The sequence below is a fragment of the Aotus nancymaae genome, unplaced genomic scaffold (assembly GCF_030222135.1).
Source record: "Aotus nancymaae isolate 86718 unplaced genomic scaffold, 86718_ANA_hifiasm-v0.15.2.pri h1tg000033l, whole genome shotgun sequence".
NCBI classification, from domain to species: Eukaryota; Metazoa; Chordata; class Mammalia; order Primates; family Aotidae; genus Aotus; species Aotus nancymaae.
Window position 1 is genome coordinate 24,935,570 of NW_026988447.1, and position 16,005 is coordinate 24,951,574.

Genomic DNA, 16,005 nt, shown 5'->3' on the forward strand with positions numbered 1-16,005 from the left:
GTCTCAGGATTAACATTTGGTTTCTAAAAGGCTTAAACTGTCTCTCAGTGACAGTAGGCTAGAAGGTGTGGAAATCTTGCTAAAGCCCTTGTGATAGCATCAGAGAATCTAGGAGCAGCTAACCTTAGAGGGGGTTAGTGCACATCTGGGGCCCCAGAGAGCAGCACTCAGCACTCAGTTGGTGGACTAGTGAGTATCTAACTCCTGAATGCCCACAGCTTTTATTAACAAGTTAGGATATCCTGTAATTAATGTGTCAGGAGCCCCACCTCAGGAGGTGAGTTGGGAAAATAGATGATGAATAGAAATATGTGGTCGTCATTTTCATAGTCAAAAGTGAACATCATTTGTATATCTACTATGGCAGGGTACCATGCTAAACAAAGGGAGAAATACATTTAAAATCCGCTAATAGTCAATGAGGACTTACTATGGGCTAAGAATAACAATAAGCATCCTATATGGGGAAACTTAATTCCCACAAGAACCAAATCAGATAAATGAATCCAGAGCATAGGAATTGTTCACTATTAAGTGCTTCAGAGGATAAAAAGAATCACAGTAGGCCGGGCGCGGTGGCTCACGCCTATAATCCCAGCACTTTGGGAGGCCGAGGCAGGTGGATCACGAGGTCAAGGAATCGAGACCATCCTGGTCAACATGGTGAAACCCCATCTCTACTAAAAATACAAAAAAATTAGCTGGGCATGGTGGTGCGCGCCTGTAATCCCAGCTACTCGGGAGGCTGAGGCAGGAGAACCCAGGAGGAGGAGGTTGCGGTGAGCCGAGATCGCACCATTGCACTCCAACCTGGGTAACAACAGCGAAACTCCTCTTCCTCCAAAAAAAAAAAAAAAAAAAAAAGAATCACAGTAGCCAGGAGTTATCCTCGAGAAGGTAGAATTTTAACTGTGTCTTGAGAATGAATATAATTTAGGTAAGTTGCCAGGAGTTAGGAAAATCTGTTAGAATTATTTAAGTGGATACGAGTAAAATTATCTAAGTAGATAAAAGTAATACTTATTCATTCATCACACTTGTCAAGTGGTTTTGCTTACATAAATGGTATCACACTGTGTGTCATACTGAACCACTTATCTTTTTCAGCTAATGCTAAGTTTTTGAGATCTGTGTTTATTTATGTTACATCTGGTTATCTCCTTTAAAACTTGTATAATACTCCTTTGTACACATAGACCACAATTTATTGCCCTAGTTAATTTTAGGTAATGGCAAAACATCAGATGTACCAATTTTAGGTAAAAAGCATCAGATGTTTTGCCATTACCAACAATACTGTAATAGACATTCTTACATGTATATCCATGTATATAAACCCATAGGTAGAATGGGTGGTAAGGCATTTGTATCTTTAACTTTGCTAGATGCTACCAGATTGCTTTTCCAAATAGCTATACTAATTTATAAGCTGCAAGCCATGCATATGTGTTCCCCTTTCCCTACACGTCCCAATACTTGTACTGTAAGAGTTTTTAATCATCTGATGGATGAAAAGTGCTTTGTTTAATTTATATTTTCTCAGTAACATAAAATAAGATTAAATGTCTGTCTAAACATTGATCAGCCATCCAGATTCTCACTCATCTCATCTTCAGTGTTTTATATAATGGGGTTTTGCACATAATTGCAAATTAGAAAAGGATTCCAGCATTTATAAACCATTGGCCTATTGTATATAAGGTATATTTCAGAACACAGTGTTTCAGGAGTGGTATGGTTTTTTAAAAAATATGTTTTATTTTTATTTTTTAAATGAAAGCACAGTGGACTAAGACAGGCGCATCCCTTAGGTTTGGACAGAGAATGCATCGTGCTATGACAGGAGCCTGTGACATGATGTCAGGCGTTTTAGCAGGGAGGGGGCAGGTCTCCACTTTAGACAAGGGAAGGAAACTTCCAGCTGAGAAACAAAACCCTATAGTTGATTAGGGAGATGATTGATGCCTTTGCACTTGGAAAATAAAGTGTAGCAAGAACTAGTCCAAGAAAGGTCTCGTTTTCGTCAAAGAAGGCTGAGATGAAGGCAGCCCAAACCTGAATGATCTATGGAGAACAGTTATGCCAAAACCTAGAAAGTCTGTTTATGCCCCAGAAGGTTGAGACAAGGGAATCAAGGAAGTAACTTTCATTTCACCACCTAATGGTTTTTTTCTACAAACACCAACTGCCTTGTCCTAGGCAATGATATCCATGAATTCATATACTCAATGTGCCTATTATATTTGTCCTCATACACATAAAACGAAATCCAAAAGTATTAATTCAATGAATTATCAGTATATTTCATTGTCTATTTCAAATTCTTGTCTTCCATCAGAACACTTGCTATACTCTGGTAAACACTGTCATAGAATGGTTTCATCTCTTCTAACTTGAGTAGTGGTTATAGTGCTCTAGACACTAGTTCAAGGGAACAAATTGGATAGCTTCACAGGCCAATTTCTAAAGAAAACTGGACTGGGTGGCACCTGTATTTATGAATAGGCACCCAAAATATTGCAAGCTATTCTCCTGATCAGAAGATCACAGATGACAGAGAAGTTCAAATGCTAGGCATAATATATTAATGCCCGAAGGATAACGGCCTAAAGCCTTAGGAGCAAAACTGCATTATGCATAATTTCACCCCATTCTCTTCCATTCAGTGAGCATATCAGAACTCATCTGAGTGTGAATGACATCATTATGGGGATCAAAACTGTAATTTATAAAGCATATCATTTGAAAAAATTTTATTAGTAGTAACAAATCACATGTGATATCTCTCAAGTATCACAGCATTATTTGGGGAGTAATCACTGCTCTGAATACTCTAAAATCTAACAATTAAGCAAGCTCAGCAGAGAGCAAGCTGCCCCACTGTGGCACATAAAGTGGTTAAGAGGAAGGACTTTGGAATTAGACTGCCTGGTTTCTCCACTTCTTAGCAGTGGGAATGAAATTCTAAGTTCTTTACAGAGAAGGAATATTATGCAGCCATAAAAAACGAGGAGTTCGCATCCTTTGTACGGACATGGATGAACCTGGAAACCATCATTCTCAGCAAACTGACACTAGAACACAAAATCAAACACCACATGTTCTCACTCATAGGTGGGTGTTGAACAAGGAGAACACATGGACACAGGGAGGGGAGCACTATACACAGGGGTCTGTTGGGGGGGAGTGGGGGAGACAGCGGGGGGGTGGGGAGTTGGGGAGGGATAGCATGGGGAGAAATGCCAGATATAGGTGAAGGGGAGGGAGGCAGCAAATCACACTGCCACGTATGCACCTATGCAACAACCTTGCAGGTTTTTCACATGTACCCCAAAACCTAAAATGCAATAAAAAAAAAAAAGAAAAAAATATACCATTAAAAAAAAAAAAAAAAGAAATCGGTAACTGGGTATGGTTTATAGTAGGTAGTTGGTAAAGTCAAACTGTTATATTATAGTGATAATTTCACTAGCATCCTCTTCTAATAGGGTTGTCTTGAATGCTAAAGGAAACAATGCTCACTCATGTTCTTAATATAGTACTTGTTACACAGTGAAGATCAGTAAATATTAAATGCTGCCTTAGCTATTACTGATGTGTGGTGATGATTGCTGTTATTGCTGCTATTATTGCTTATTTGTAATGGCAGCAGGAGCTATTACAAATAGCATTATCCTATCATGTTGTTTTTACTAAAACAATAGCAGCTTCCTATCACATTGTTTTTACTAAACTGTGAATGGCTATGATATCCTCAAACTATATTGAGGAAAGTAAAAAAAAAAAAAAAAGTCATATCCGTTATTCATATTATCTGTTGCATTGGTTTTCAAATAGTAATTCCAGCATCAGCATCATCCAAGAACTTGTTAGAAATGCACATTCTCAGGCCTTTCCCAGAACTACCGGACCAGAACTCTACAAGTGGAGCCTAGCATTCAGTGTTTTAATGAACTCACCAGGTGATTCTGAGGTGCACTTAAGTTTGATAACCACTTGTCTAGTGTAAGGATATTGTTACATTTTAACATCTTCTTTAAGGCACAGTTCACATACACTCACCAGACTATAACATTTACCCACCATTTAAAGTGTACAGTGTGGATTAGGGGTCATAAGATCCTTCCCAGAGGGGGTCATGCTCTATACTCTTGGGAGAAAGGAATGCTAATATCATGAAGCTTCCATAAAAATCCAAGAGAATTATTAGGTTCAGAAAGCTTCCAGATAGCTGAACACATGGACGTTCCTGGAGGGCAGTTCACCCAGGGAGCACGTGGAAGGTCCGCATCCCTTCCCTCATACCTTGCCCTACACATATCTTCGTCTGTATTATTTGTAATTTCTTTATAATAAACTGGTAAACATATTCATTAAAGGATACAATGCAGTAGTTTTTAGTATATTGACAGAGATGTCCATCTATCACTACAATAATTTTAGTATCTGCTCAGCACTCCTAAAAGAAACCCTGTTTCCATTACCAGTGTCTCCTCAAATGCCATCCCCCCAGCCCTTGGGAACCACTAGGTTTGCCTGTTCTGGACATTTTATATAAATGGATTTATATAATTTATGATATTTTGTGAATGCTTTCTTTCATTTAGCTTAACATTTTCCAGGTGCATCCATGTGGTCACACATTTTTTTTCCTCTGTAAAGTTCCCTCATTGTGAGTATTCTGTGCAGTCATTCTCCGAGCATTAACATTTGGCTAATGAATGATTCCCCACAACCAAACATGTGCATGTGTGTATATGTGTTTGTCTGGGCTGGAGCGATGTGTGATTGTGTGTACATGTGGGTTTTAATTTTGATTTTGTAGATTTCTTTTTGTAGAGAATACTGAAAAGCTCAGGGCAAATTTTGTGATTCATCTATTTCAAATGTATAGCATTTCTTTAATGGGCCTTCAGAGAGAAAGAGAGTCTGTGTGTGTCTGTGTGTGTGTGTGTGTGTGTGTATGGTGACCTCATTCTTAGCTCCATTTTATGACATTGCCCTTGCAGTTACTGTTTCTTTCTCACTTTTCCTTCCTGATATTTTACTGAATTTGATGTATCCATGTAAACTGCCTTAAATTCTTTTTGGAATAAGGCAGGGTGTAAATACTCAAATAACAGTAAAATCACATAAACCATTCAGTATATCCTATGCTCAAGACTCTTCCTAAATTTACTCTTAGCAACCTTCAGTACAAGCTGAAAATACTAATTTTTTTCTAACTGCAAAATACTTGTTTTCTTACATCTGAATTTATGTGTTTTCAAAATGATGTCTGTCTTCTCAACTATTTGAGAAAATAATGCCATTATATTTATTATATGCTTTAGAGTTTTCAAATCACCTTGACTGTTCTTTTGTTTTTGAAAATAGAAATACAATAGATGTCATCTTTTGTTCAGTTTTGTTTCATAATTTAATTTTACAACACAAATTCACAGAAATTTTATAAACACTGATAGTTTTATTGATTTTGTGATAAAGATTTTTTCTATTGAAGAAAATAGACTAGAACAAAAGTGAGAAGAAGACATATTAGAGCTGTCAAGAGGTATTATTTTTGCCAGAAAAGGAGAAAAATGCCTTCCACTTCACAAGAATGAACTGATTTTACAGCAGCTGCTTTTGAAATAGATTTATTGAACACTTTTGTGATCTGTAGTCTCCATTAAAAGAAAAACCACTTTTCATAAAGCAAAACTCCCATATACATATGTTCAGGGTACATATTGTTAAGTATTACTTGGTCATAAAGTTAAATGGCAACCAAGGCCACTGTGTATACCTACCATGGGTTCAGCTTGACCACATGAGAAACATGTAGTTGACAGGCTGTGGAAGCCCACATCCCAACAAGCATTTGATGAGTTTCATCTTTTTTTCCTCTGTGGTTTGACTACATACCTACCATTTTATTGTGTATGTTAATAACTTAAAAGCTGCTTAGGTATTATGTGGTTCCTGAACAGAGAATTAAGTTGATTTTTTTAATATACTGAATAATAAAAGATGTGATGTTTTGGAAGAAAACAGAGATGATGTGATTACATATAACTTTGCCTTCCAACAACTCGTCGCAAGGATTTAGTCTTGAAGGTTGAATTACTGTAGTACATAGACATTGTACATAATTAGAAATTAATTTTCAATCATGGGACATAATTTGGGGTGGAAATAAGTCTATTTTCAGAAAATTATACATTTGATATCCACGTGGTCAGTTATAACCTTCCATTATGCAATCCTTAAAGTTTATAAATTAAAATTTCATCACAGAGGTTATGATTTCAGACCATAACAGAAAGTAGAAACTCTGTTGCATTTCTATTTATGGCAAGGTAAAAGAAAGTCACATTTCTTTGCAGTCTGCTTTATATAGTTTTATCATAAATATGCATATGTGTTTTTTGCTATCTTTGCCCACATCCCCTGAATAACAAAAGTTCACTAATAACCTTGGTACAAGTGCTGAGATGAAAGGAAAATGAAAAGTGCCCACTTTTTTAAAAAGCCTTAAGGATTTTAGGATGACAGCATACTAGTACTAGGGAAAATAAATTTATGGGTGTATTTTTAAAATTTTGAGCTCAATTTGAAAGCTAGTAGTTGCCCTTTGACTATCTATATCTCCAACTAAATGTTAAAATGGTATTAGCATCCTTTGTCAATATGCTTCTGAACATGTTTTCTCCTGGAATTTGAAGTACTGGAAGCACAATTTCAATGTAACTAATTTATCACAATCAAGGAAAAAACAAAGGAAGAGAGTCTTGGATGCATCTGGACTTCTGTGTGTGGAAAACTAGAAGAGAAAAATAAGCTTTTTAATTCATTTAGGATCGACCAGGTAAAAGCATGTGTGAAATTCTCTCTTTAATTCTCATGGCTTGGACTCCTGGCCAGGGTGGATGGTATTGGGTCTTCAGACAGGCAGGGCAGTCTCTTCGCTACAAAGGTAAGCTTTCTGTCAGGCAGATCATCCGGACTATTTCTACCAGTAGATAAGAGAGAAAGTAGTCAGCACTCCTCATAGATATTGACTTTTAGGAAATGTTCGGCAATCTGATTATTTTTGCCATGTCCCTGCACAAAATAAATGTTGAATCAGCATTCTTATATATAATAGAAGGCTTTTGCATCTTTATCCTTGTATAGCTTTACGTCCCCATTGGTACCAATAAATCTAAATTCAATGTTCAGCATTTCAACGTTAGACAAAAGTTATATTGAAGTGCTTACAAAAGTATAGTTAACATATTTCCTCATTTCTCTCAGAATATGTACCTGAGGTCTATAGATACATGTTTCTGTTGGATCAATGTTGAAAGGCAAACTAGATATCTTCTGGTCCAAAACTTCACAATATCTTATGTTAAGGAGTATATTCATCTAACAAAGTAATTATTTTGTAATCTGGATATTCTTTATACTAGCCCTTCAATTGAGTTTTGTGGTAGATTTTTCAGCTAAAGACTGCACTTTGAATCTAAGCTCTATGATTCTCCCTGGTATGGTGGTGTGATGGTGTGGTGCTGTGATGATGGTGTGATGGTGTGGTGCTGTGATGATGGTGTGGTGGTGTAATGATGTGATGATGGTGTGATGGTGTGGTACTGTGATGGTGTGGTACTGTGATGATGGTGTAGTGCTATGGTGATGGTGTGGTAGTGTGATGATGGTGTGATGGTGTGGTACTGTGATGGTGTGGTGCTGTGATGATGGTGTGGTGGTGTAATGATGTGATGATGGTGTGGTACTGTGATGGTGTGGTGCTGTGATGATGGTGTGGTAGTGTAATGATGTGATGATGGTGTGATGGTGTGGTACTGTGATGGTGTGGTACTGTGATGATGGTGTAGTGCTATGGTGATGGTGTGGTAGTGTGATGATGGTGTGATGGTGTGGTACTGTGATGGTGTGGTACTGTGATGATGGTGTAGTGCTATGGTGATGGTGTGGTAGTGTGATGATGGTGTGATGGTGTGGTACTGTGATGGTGTGGTGCTGTGATGATGGTGTGGTGGTGTAATGATGTGATGATGGTGTGGTACTGTGATGGTGTGGTACTGTGATGATGGTGTAGTGCTATGGTGATGGTGTGGTAGTGTGATGATGGTGTGATGGTGTGGTACTGTGATGGTGTGGTGCTGTGATGATGGTGTGGTGGTGTAATGATGTGATGATGGTGTGATGGTGGTGTGATGATGATGATGTGGTGGTGTACTGGTGTAATGGTGGGAAAAAGTAGAAAGACTGGATGCATAGGACATTCCCTTTATGTACCTGAACTGATTCTAGTGCCAGGAGATATGATTCTCTGAGCAACAGTGATAATTTATACAGCATTACTAGAGCAAGGTTAGATCTCTGTGTTTGAGGAAAGTCTAACCAAAGCAACTTCAGAGAAATCACTTTTGTTTGACAAAATGAATTTGGCATACTTAGAAGACTTGTGATCCAAATTGAGAAGTAAACTGGAATTAATTTTTTCCTATTACTTTTTTCCTTGCTTTGGAGGCCAAAGTTACAGATAGTAAGTGCTCTCTCTCTCTCTCTCTCTCTCTCTCTCTCTCTCTCTCTCTCTATATATATATATATATATATATATGTGTGTGTGTGTGTGTGTGCGTGTGTGTGTATGTGTGTATGTACATATATATGTACCTATATACATTTATATATGACATTTTATATTTTATATATCATGCTATATATTGTATTAGTACATAAGATATATAAAAATTATTTAAATGCATTTTTTGCTTAAAGCTAATTTGATCATGTTTATAAACTGCATTTTAATTCAAGTGACCCAATCGTTGTGACTTTTGAGATATATGTGTATTCTTATGCTGTCTCTTCAGCCACTAAATTTAATATTTTTTAATTCCAACATTTGTGTATCTCATTAAAATAAGACAAATTGAGAAAAGAATAGCTATAAATTAACTTTCCCCAAATATGTCAGATTATATACTTTGCTCTTTATTTTCATAGGGTAGTAAAACGTCACAAGTTTTTGGTAACAGAATAAAATGTCTATTCACACATTAATTGTTACTCTCTTAAAAGTCAATTTTCAAACTCCTTCCGTTTACATGTACTTGTAACTTTTTTTTGCTAATGGTATTTTAAGACTGCAGCATTTGGAAAGGACCTTAGAGATTACTTGGTGACCCTGCCAAGTAAAGCAGGGATTCTTTTTGCAACATCCCTGACAGATTGTCAGCTAACCTTTACTCACACATGTACAATAGCAGGGAGTTTGTTACTTTGGGTATCAACCCATTCCATTTTCGGACAGCTGTATGATTTTTAAAACTTATCTTCTTGTTAAGCTGAAATCTGTTACCCCATAACTTCCAATTATTGATCCACTCACCTGCCTGGATCAACCATCACCTTCCTTAGGTCAGCATGTTGAATATTGGAAGATGGTTTCTGTGTTCTCGTTAAGTTTTAAAATTCCTTTAAGAGGTGAAAGTCGGTCCAACTCCTGCTCTTCCTGAAAGACATTGCCACCATCTCTCAATGCATTCTTCATTTTAACACTCTTTATAAGTAATTATAAGCAAAAATCAAACACCATCTTCTAAATTTAACATGAAGAATACAGAGTAAAATAAGGCAAAGATTTGCCTGCCTTTTCCTCTTCTTTTCAGTTGTATAGTGCTTGCTAAGTAGCAAGCACTTTTCTAACTTCTTTACAGATATTAATTGCTCTAATTCTAATGGCTGAGACCCCTTGGCCAGGGTAGATGGTATGAGCTCCAGACAGGCAGGGTGTTATCTGTGAATTAAATCTTCTAACCTGTGGATTAACTGTGGTTTTTAACCTTATGGGTTAAGTCTTAAAATGAACAACAGCCACAGAGGGGTTAACTGGCATGCAAAAAGCCTTACAGCTATGACATGGTGGAACCAGACTCTCTTACTCTAAGTCCTAATTTCTAGGAGCCTAGGCTGCTACATTTACATTCATCTCTTTATGCCTGGATCCATAAAATGCGTGAACTTTTTAAAGGAACTTTGTCTCACCATGTAATAAATTTAAAAGTGTAGTCCTCTGTGGTATATATTGTTGTTTGGCAAGGTATCTCCCGTTTTTCTGGGGTGCTTGATATTGTACAATGAAATATAAATGAATACATTTTATTCTCATTGACTCTAGCCATCAAGTAAGTACAGTGGCCTAAATGGACATTCTATATTACATATTTCCTGTGCTTTAAGAAATGGGGCTGAATTTTGTGAAAGGATATACTTATACCTAATGATAGATAATTAATAAATGATTTTGGGCTCTGCAACCCAACACTTATATAAATAAGTAAATAAATACATTTTTAAAATAGAAATCCCATGGGACAGTTTCTTTGGGCAGGGTGAGATTCCTGCATTGAAAAATCATGGAAGGTTCAAAACCAAAAATCAGTCACATGTATGTAGCAAGTAGCCATTCTGCAACTCAAAATCTATCGAGAGAAAATCACATACAAATACATAATGATAGATTAAATCTTTTAGGGTATTAAGTACAAACTACTTAATGGAAACAGAATTTCTGCTTTTAGAAACGGAAATAAGAGAGTGATTAAGCAAGTAGGAGGGGTAAGAAAAGTATAGGGCACTGTCAGGGGCTACAGGGAGAAAGTGAACTTTAAGCTGGTATTACTACTAGATAGGTAAGTTAAGAAAGAATGCCCTCCACCCACAGGAGACATTGATGATTCTTATTTTTAAAAAGTTATTGCTTATTCTAGAAATTTCACCATGCTTTGCTATATGCCTATGATTGGGATGTACTGACAATAAATATTAAATAATATTTAAAGTAGATTACTTTATCAAGTTATGTTCTCTGAGAAAGTAATGACCTTAAGAAAAATTAGAAAAGTTACTAAATATCGAGGCTTAGAAGCCCTCATCTCCCTCCACAAATACATTGGTTTGGTTGTTAGGTGATGTCTAACCATGCCTGCACTTTTCTGCTTTATACATGGTTGGTTTTATCAGACAAAAGCAGGCAAGATTATATTTGGGTTAGGAATCTGTGTAACAAAAACTTAATCTTTCCCATTAGTTTCAATTTTTGTTGACCACCTCTCAATTGTTGTAAGCACCATTACTACTCAACCCAAACTAATCTCAATCTTTTATTCTTAGAAATAGGGAAAACTATATTAGAACTAGACATCTTACAACAGATAATTATAAACTGATTTTGTCCAAGAATCCTCCTCACTAGTTTTAATACTGGATTACAAATTGGCAGTGGTATTAAAAATATTACTTCTGAAAAGTGTAATTTTATTTGTTTCCTATTTTGTTTTTAAAAGTCCTGAACCCTTCCCATTTCTGAGTATTTCATTCATAATTGTAGAATGGTATATTAGAGTGGAATATGAATTCTGTAGTGCCTTAAATGTAATATTGAACTGGAGAGTATCTATTCTCTTGTACTACTATATGCTTTTGGAATAGACAACTGAGTGGATGTGAAATTGCTTCCTCAAAGTTGCTTTCAGGGAAAAAGAAAAAAAAAAAGCACAATCTGAGAAATAATGGTACAGTAATACTGTGCTGTGTATTTTAAAACCATTTTTGAAAATGAGAGTTTTTTGAGTGAGTCAAAAACACGAGAATTATTCATTAATTTTAAGGCTTAATATTATGGTCTGATTAAAATGTCAAATATGTATAAAATACCAAATAATGATTACTCTCAATTTAAATATTGTGATCATAAGCTTCTGATATTTACTAAGATATAATGCATTTATTTATGGAGTAACTAGCATATGCATGGCCCAAATATAGGCTACTGTTAGAGAGAACAGCATTTTGATCTCTTAGAGGACCTTGACTCGTGTGGTATTTTTATATACGATCTTTAGTATATGGCACATTAGGTAGATAAAATATGTTGTTTGCCCTAAACTAACTCCGGTGTAGTAGGGGAGGCAAGACGTACACAAATGGAGAAAATGCAGGGCTACATGCTGCGAATGCCATCTGGTTTAATCCAGAAAGTGCAATACATGTTCACAGGAGGAGGCTGACACCCTCTGATGCTTTCTTTGCCTGGAGCATTTGAGTTGGGGCTCAAGGAATAGTAGACTTATATATATAATTACATATATATTTATTTATTTATATATAATTATATATAATTGTGATTTTGTCCGAGAATCCTCCTCACTAGTTTTAATATTGGATTAAAAATTGGCAGTGATATCAAAAATATTACTTCTTGTAAATTTTATTTGTTTCGTATTTTGTTTTTAAAAGTCTTGAACCCTTATAATTTATATATATTGTATAATTATATATATAATTTTTGCTAAATTGTAGACACTGTAGAATCTCAAAATATTAAATAAGAAGCAGAAATGGCACTACACAAAGAGGTAATGGATTTGCGGAAAGTTTTAAGGAGTAAAAAAGCAAATTTTGATATAATTTTAGCATGAATAGCTCAAGGAAATATAATATTACCAGTTCTGGATTTCATGCCTTCACTGTTTGCCTGTGAATATGTGAGAATATCCATAATCTTTATACACAGGCAAATTAGAAATGGACTAAACTATTTCTGATTTAGCCTATACGTCTTTGTTAATGTTCATATCTGTACCGGCTGACCAGTGTATATGTCAAACTATCTTTTAAAATAGCTACTTAGACTTTATCTTTTTTGAATCTTAAGTGGAAATACATAAATTCAGCTACTTGCTTGAATGAAGGTTTGCCTTATTCTCATATTCCATCACTAACCAATACGGCAGAGGAAGAATAACAAAATCTATGTAAGTGGCAGCTGATAAAGAACTTGATTACAGGCTGTTTTTGTAACTTTAGAGTGATATAAACAGATAAAATACTGCAGAGAGAAAAGGCTTACAATTTTTAATATCTTCCCATTAAAATGGACTATTTGTTACAAAAGATCATATGAAATATGCTACTACATTTCCTAATTTTTAATTTGTTATGTGATGAGATATTTATATGTTCCCATCTTCTCCCAATGTAACTATTTCCATGGTGCCCGTCTTTCTGGAATATGGGTACTCTGCCATCACAGAGTACTGTACTCTAAAAGAACAACTTGTCTCCTTAGCATTTAGCACAAATGACCTCTCAACCATTTGTACGGTCCACAGATGAAGGGTGAAAACTCTGATCAGAGCTTTCAGAGTTCCCAAGCAACCAGGACAAGAGACAAGGTATATTTGAGTTGCAAAATGCAGCTCAAAATTGATGTCTCCTTACTTTACTCTTGTCACTAGTATTGTTCAGATTCCTAAAGGCAACTAGAGGACAGTAGACCTCCAAGTTAAAGGAATGTACCCTATTATAACCATGGACGTCAAGTATTAATGTTACCAACACTTTGCAGATTTAGATTTTCCAATTTAGCACTTGAGGCTGTTCATTTCCTTGTAAAACGTGTGCGTTTTTAGGCTTAGCTGCTTCCAGATATTTTTGGCACTTTGTTACCAGCCAAAACATCTGACAAGTAGCTTCTTTCTGGGGACTGAAGCTTATGTTGTTCTGGGAATCAAAAGTTCTCGAGGCTGACTTTCTTCATGTTCTTCTCACTTTCTTCATTAATGAGATTAAATGTTTCCAGGTAACACAGCACCTTGTTATATTTATACAGCCTCTATTACATAAACCAATGTGCCTAATTCCCTAATCAAAGGTTTCCCTGAAAGTTTAACATTCAAAAAAGGGAGACACAACTGAACATTTTATTTAGTTTTTAAAACTTATTATTTTCTTTGAGACAGAGCCTGACTCTGTCACCCAGGGTGGAGTGCAGTGGCATAATCTTGGCTCAATGCAACTTGCACCTCCTGGGTTCAAATGATTCCCACCTCAGCCTCTCGAGTAGCTGGGATTATAGGCACCCGCCACCATGCCTGGCTAATTTTTGTATTTTTAGTAGAGATGAGGTTTCACCATCTTGGCCAGGCTGGTCTGAAACTCCTGACCTTGTGATTCACCCGCCTCAACCTCCAAAAGTGTTGGGATTACAGGTGCAAGCCACCATGCCCGGTCTGAACATTTTATCTTCTATAGCTTGAATTCCTTTTAATGTTCGGTTTACTTAAGGTAGCAGTGTTTAGAGAATTCAAGCCTCTCTCACATAAAAGCCTATTCAAATACAGTTTCTTTGGTTTTTGTTATCTTGGTTTGGTTAAAGCAGGGGTCCTCCACCCCCGGAGCCCATCTGTGGTCTGTTAGGAACCAGGCCTCACAGCAGGAGGTGAATGGTGTCAAGCCAGCAAAGCTTCATCTGTATTTATAGCTACTCCCCATTGCTCACCATCTAGCTCTGCCTCCTGTCAGATCAGCAGAGCCATTAGATTCTTACAGGAATTCAGACCCTATTATGAAATGCACAAGCGAGGATCCTAGGCTATATGCTCCTTATGAAAATCTAATGCCTGATGATCTGTCACTGTCTCCCATCACCCCCAGACGTGACCATCTAGTTGCAGGAAAACAAGCTCAGGACTGCCACTGATTCTATATTATGGTCAGTTGTGTATTTATTTTATTTTATATTACAATGTAATAATAGAAATAAAGTGCACAATAAATGTAAAACACTTGAATCATCCTGAAACCATTGCCCCCACCCCCAGTCAGTGGAAAAAAGGTCTTCCATGAAAACAGTCCCTAGTGCAAAAAAATTTGGGGACTTCTGTGTTAAAGGATCCTTTTTACATTCTATAAAATTAGAATTTTATTAGAACTCTTACATTCTACAACACTTAAGATTTAACATAAGCACTTTATGATTACATATCCTGATGCCCTAGGATATGCCATATCTATCAGAATCCTTTGAGTTAATTCAAACACCAACTTAATTTCATTTTGTAGCATTTTTAAGAATTTAATGAAAATTATCTAATTTTAAAGTACATATAAGAATCAGATAAATGATAGGAAATAAGTTTCCTATTTGACAAAGACCTGCTTTACTCTATGAACTGGGGATATATGATTATATTTACCACAGCCTATTCTGCATAGTAAGTTCAAAGCCCGTCTGCACCTCAGATTCATGTGAATCGCTATAAATGACGAGAATGAGTGCAGTGTTTGCATCTCCTTTTAGGTGGTGCTTTTTAGAAATCAGTGATTATCAATATTAATAGTGGTTTATTTAACAATCAAACTAATGTACCACATTATTGAAAGAGGTGTTCTTGGTTGTTTTCCTCCACGCCAGTCAGTTTCATAGTTTTTATTACTTTGGAATTATAAATGCACAAAATAGGTCCACAAAAAATTATTAAAGTCGTGAGTTAACATCAAGAATCTTGAAGTTTCAAACTAGTAAGTGGAGTCTAACACACATATACGCACATACAAACATATACACATGTACAAACCTACCCACTCTTATGTCTCTCAGTAGGCAATCTTTAGTGAATGATTATAGTTGAAATTGACTGATTTTAAAGCAGCCACACAAGCTGAGTGGAACACATCATTCTGAATAAGTTAACACAGATAGAGAGACCTTTATGTATTCTGCTCTTACAGACACTACATAATAAAGATTAAATGTCCTTTATGTGTATTGTTATCTCCATCTCTCAAATACTTGATGCCCAACAATGCCATTAGATGTCAGTGGATGTATTTCTGCATGATATAGGAATCTTTTGTGACTATCCAGTCTGCTATGATCACAGCACTAGTCTTAGCAATTGATCAGAAAATATTAAAATAAATGTTGTAGATCCATAATCCAGTCAAGCAGTTACCCACGATTAAGTCAGTTCACAAGAAAAAAAAATGGGACCCTCTGGACTTTCTTTGGAATTATCTCACTTTATATTATTGTGTGTGTGTATGTCGTGAACTATCCAAAACGCTGTTTTCAGCTCCAGTGCAATCATTCTATCACCATGAACATCTTTTTCTAAGCAGCACAGGAGGGATAACAAAACCCATTTCAGTCCCAATTTAAGTTTA

The 16,005-nt window shown here is 36.2% G+C and overlaps 1 protein-coding gene and 1 long non-coding RNA gene across 10 annotated transcripts in view; one reads left to right on the plus strand and one right to left on the minus strand.

Annotated features, from left to right (window-relative positions):
- Positions 1-16,005, plus strand: part of INPP4B (inositol polyphosphate-4-phosphatase type II B) — an 851,576-nt gene that overhangs the window by 800,409 nt on the left and 35,162 nt on the right. The gene's annotated exons all lie outside the window — the stretch shown is intronic.
- LOC105718325 (uncharacterized) overlaps positions 5,406-16,005 on the minus strand; it is a 268,420-nt gene continuing 257,820 nt past the window's right edge. For 3 of the 4 annotated variants that reach the window (XR_002477807.2, XR_010345369.1, XR_010345370.1), the window contains 2 exons: positions 9,386-9,508; positions 5,406-7,086 (listed from right to left, as the gene is read on the minus strand). This is a non-coding gene — a long non-coding RNA (uncharacterized LOC105718325). The remainder of the gene's footprint in view (positions 7,087-9,385; positions 9,509-16,005) is intronic. The other variant, XR_010345371.1, reaches the window with a different exon arrangement.